This window comes from Suricata suricatta, chromosome X, assembly GCF_006229205.1.
Source record: "Suricata suricatta isolate VVHF042 chromosome X, meerkat_22Aug2017_6uvM2_HiC, whole genome shotgun sequence".
NCBI lineage: Eukaryota > Metazoa > Chordata > Mammalia > Carnivora > Herpestidae > Suricata > Suricata suricatta.
Window position 1 is genome coordinate 56,644,443 of NC_043717.1, and position 4,897 is coordinate 56,649,339.

Below are 4,897 nucleotides of genomic sequence, written 5' to 3' on the forward strand. Positions count from 1 at the left end.
TGGGCCGTGTTCTATGTCCCAAGCCCAGCCTCGTTTCTACATGTTAGTCCGCGAGGTTTAATGACACCTTCTGAAATGTAATCCCGCCGGCCAGGCTGCTTCCTAGCCAGGGATCCGGTAGGGGAAGTAGTTGCTCCTGGTGCTGACTGGGACCGGGCACCCAGCCCAAAGAAAGCACCACAGTTAGTGATAGGATTTCTCTCCGAAAGCCCTGCAGTTAGAAATGGGATGCTAGAATCCCTCTCCATCCCGGGCTGAGTTTTTTGTCTCCTCCAGGGCCAGTTCTATGAGTAGTTTCAGCAGCTCTTTCTCTTCCTGTCCTCTCTCCACGGAGGGGGCTCCCTCCCCTCCATGCGTCCGGGTCCCGGCTCGTTTTTATCTTGTCCAGTTCGCAATCACGCACCTATGAGATTGTCTTCATAGTGGACTCTGTCTCTTCTCTTCCCAGACTCTTGCAGTTCAGTGTCCTTTGGCTTCAGCTCTTCTTTGTTTGAGAGATGTGGGCGGGAAGGACGGAATTTCCTATTTCTCCGCCAAACTGCCTACTCCCTATTTTATAATATTTTTAAAAAGAAAGGTTGGGCAATGGTGTTGAGGCCCAGTTTTCATTTTTCATTTTATTCACTCCTGTATTGCTTAAATGTGCTGAAGCAAGCACATATTATTTTTTAATGAAAAACAAATATTAACAAATGTATTTCAGATAAATTTCCACTTAAAAATTTTTTTTAATGTTTTATTTTATTTTTGAGAGATACACAGCATGAGCAGGGGAGGGGCAGAGAGAGACGGAGACACAGAATCCAAAGACAGGCTCCAAGCTCTGAGCTGGCAGTACAGAGCCTGACACAGGTCTCGAAGCCAAGAACCATGAGATCATGACCTGAACTGAAGTTGGATACTTAACCCACTGAGCCACACAGGCACCCCGATAAACTTTCATTTTAAATAAAAGGTAAATTATTCACACAAAACCCGCACACAAATGTTTGTAGGAAATTTAAATAAGTTTAAAAAAATTTTTTTTCATTTTTTAATGTTTTATTTATTTTTGATACAGAGAGAGACAGAGCATGAGAGGGGGAGGGGCAGAGAGAGAAGGGGACACAGAACCGGAAGCAGGCTCCAGGCTCTGAGCTGGCTGTCAGCACAGAGCCTGACGCGGGGCTCGAACCCACGAACGTGAGATCTGACCTGAGCCGAAGCGGGAGGCTTAACCGACTGAGCCACCCAGGCGCCCCTTGTTTTTTAAATTTTTAAATGTTTATTTATTTCTAAGAGACAGAGAGAGAGCATGAGAGGGAGAGGACAGGGAGCGAGAGGGAGACAGAATCTGACGAAGGCTCCAGGCTCCAGGCTCCGAGCTGTCAGCACAGAGCCTGACACAGGTCTCCGAACCCACAAACCATGAGATCATGACTTGAGCCGAAGTCAGATGCTTAACTGACTGAGCCATCCAGGCGCCCCGCAAATTTAAATAATTTCTATTTTCAAGGGAGAGAGAGCAAGCATGAGCGGGGGAGGTGCAGAGAGAGAGGGAGACAGAGGATTTAAAGGAGGCTCCAAGCTGTCAGCACAGAGCCCGACGTGGGGCTCAAAGCCATGAACTGTGAGATCATGACCTGTGGCAAAGTCGGACACTCAGCTGACTGAGCCACCCAGGCGCCCCTGATATTAGTATTTTCATAAGCAGACTACTGTGGGACTATGAGTAATGGGAGTGTGCTAGAGATGCTGTGAAGATTACTGAAATGACAACAAAGGATTTAGAATATTATACAAACTTATTTGATAAGGTTTGAGAGCATTGAAGGAAGTTCTGTTGTGGGTAAAATGCTACAAACAGCATTGCATTCTCTAGAGAAATTATTCATGAGAAGAAGAGTCAAATAATGTGGAAAACTTCATTGTTGCTTTACTTTCAGAAGTTGCCACACTTACTTCAAGCTTCAGCAAGTATCATGCTGATCAGTCAGCTGCCATCAACCCTGAGGCAAGACGTTCCACCAGCAAAATACAACTTGCTGAAAGCTCAGATCATGGTTAGCATTTTTTAGCAATAAAGTATTTTAAAATTAAGGTATATGCATTGTTTTTTGGGTATAATATTGCACATTTAGACTACAGTATGATATAAACATAATTTTTATATGCACTGAAAAAAACCAATATTTATCTCACTTTATCACAGTATTTGCTTTATTGCGGACGTCTGAAACTGAACTTGTAATCTAAGTTGTGCTTATAAATATTTTCATTTCCTCCCTTCCTTACACAAAAATAGTGTATTACCATATGCTATTCTTTTTTTAAGTAGTTTATTGTCAAATTGGTTTCCATACAACACCCAGTGCTCTTCCCCACAAGTGCCCTCCTCTGTCACCACCACCTCTTTTCCCCCCTCCCCCTTCCCCTTCAACCCTCAGTTCGTTTTCAGTATTCAGTAGTCTCTCAAGTTTTGCGTCCCTCTCTCTCCCCAACTCTCTTTCCCCCTTCCCCTCCCCATGGTCCTCCATTAGGTTTCTCCTGGTCTCCTGTTAGACCTATGAGTGCAAACATATACCATATGCTATTCTGCATCTTGCTTTCTTCACCTAAATACATCCTGGAAGACCTATATATCAGTGCTTACAGAGCTCCCTCATTCTTTCTTATAGCTTTATGTAGTACAGTATTCATTTATGTAAAAATACTTTATATAGTTCTTATTGATAGACACGGGAATTTTTCCTGTCTTTTACTATTACAAACAATGAGAAAATGTACACATATTACACCATAAGTGCAGATATGTTCTTTCTATTGTTCAAAAAGTGACAACACGCTCAAAATAGAGTCACTTTTGCTAAACCCCACATAAGCAAACCAGGACTTAATACCTAATCTAAGTGCAGTTTTAGTCTCTCCCAGGAATGTAACCTATAACCCCTTAATCTGGAATTATCTGGTCAGCACTAGTGAGGTAACCCATTTGGTAGTCTCTTGTCCCCCATAGGAAAGTGACCTTGCCTGAATTAATCCATTCTTTGCCAGTAAATTCCTTTTTCTGTCCTCTTCTGCATATAAAAGATCTTCATTCTATGTGCTAGATGGGATGCTTCTTGATTCGTGAATCATTGAATAAAGTCAATATCTTTAAGTTTACTCAGCTCAGTTTTGTTTAACAACGTCAGTACATTTGCAGAAGTGTAACTGTTGGGTCAAAGGGTAAATGCTTTAAATCTTTATTCCACTTAGACTTTAGCCTATCTTATGGTGTATGGAAGAGATTGAACTCCATCTTTTGTTATATAGTTACTCAGTTGTCTCAACACCATTCATTTAAAAAATAACGTTCATCTTTACCTTACTGATTTGACTTTGTATTAATTTTCTGTGTGGATTTTTCTCTTTTTATAGACTTTCTCTTTTGTCCCATTGGTGCGTCTACTCATGTTCCACTGACTCAGTGTGTACTTTTTAAAATTTTCCAAGTGTAGCTCAGCAATAGGGATGGTACAGGTACTGTAACAAAGAGACTCAGGATTGTACACAGGGAGTTTAAACAAGATAGAAGTTGGTTTCTCTCTTAAATTAATACTATAAAGGTAAGTGGTCCAGCTCTTGCTATCTCCTAGTTAGAAGAAGGGGTAAGAAGTCTAGAAGAAAATATAAACTTTCTGTTGTAAGGTGTTGGACCCTTTTCCCCCAACGCAGTCACCGAGAATACAATCCACGAACACAAACGGAGTTAGTTAATGGGATTTATTTCATTCGGCCAAACATCCCCTCCTGAGTAGCTAAAAGTCCTCAGAAAATAGAGCCAGGCTGAGGACAAGCTCAGGGTTTGTGTAGGCCGGGGTAACCAACTACAGGTTTACACCGTTCCATTGTGGTCAGTTATATTGTCGAATACCGCGGGGCAGGGACCAGATGATTTTCACCTGTTGACTTTGCCTTTTCCAGGTGGGGTTGTTAGACAAAATCTTGAGAAACAGATTTATCCTGGGGTAGGGCCTGGTTGCCCTACCTTTAATTATTTACCAGAATGTAAGTGGGCGAGTGAAGCAATGGTTGGTATTTAGGGTTCAATTAGACCCAAGGGGGTAGATTCTTACAAGGGTCACATCAATTGTCAAAAACTTAGTCACTTGGCCACTCCAGATTGCAAGGGAGAGGGAGAAATATAGTCTTTTACTGGATAACAATCTGCCTGGTTAAAACTTAAGAATTCTATTAGTAAAGAAGGGGCAAATGATTTCTGCTACAAAGGTGGCCTGATGCTAAGAACCCTAAAGTAGAAGTTATTGGGCACTATAACCTAAAAAGTGGCGTAAACTCTTTCGTCCAGGATTTTACAACAGGGACACTGGTGCAAAGGTATCTAGAGTCAATATGGGCTTTACCTTCTTGCTCTTACAATTTTGGTGTGTGTGTGTGTTTCTTGGAATTTCACTTACTGTTTATTAGAGGTCTCTTTCTCTCCAACTCTCTCTCTGTATGTTGCCTTATGTGTACTTTTTTTTCCCATAATATTTTATTGTCAAATTGTTTTCCATACAACACCCAGTGCTCTTCCCCTTAAGGGCCCTCCACCATCACCACCACCTCTTTTCCCCCCTCCCCCTCCCCCCTCAACCCTCAGTTCATTCTCAGCATTCAATAGTCTCTCAAGTTTTGAATCCCTCTCTCTCCCCAACTCTCTCTCCCTCCTCCGCTCCCCCTGGTTCTCCATTAGGTCTCTCCTGTTTTCCTGCTAGACCTATGAGTGCAAACATATGGTTTCTTTCCTTCTCTGCCTGGCTTACTTCACTCAGCATGACACCCTCAAGGTCCATCCACTTTCCTACAAAGGGCCATATGTCATTCCCTCTCATTGCCATGTAGTACTCCATCGTGAATATATACCACATCTTCT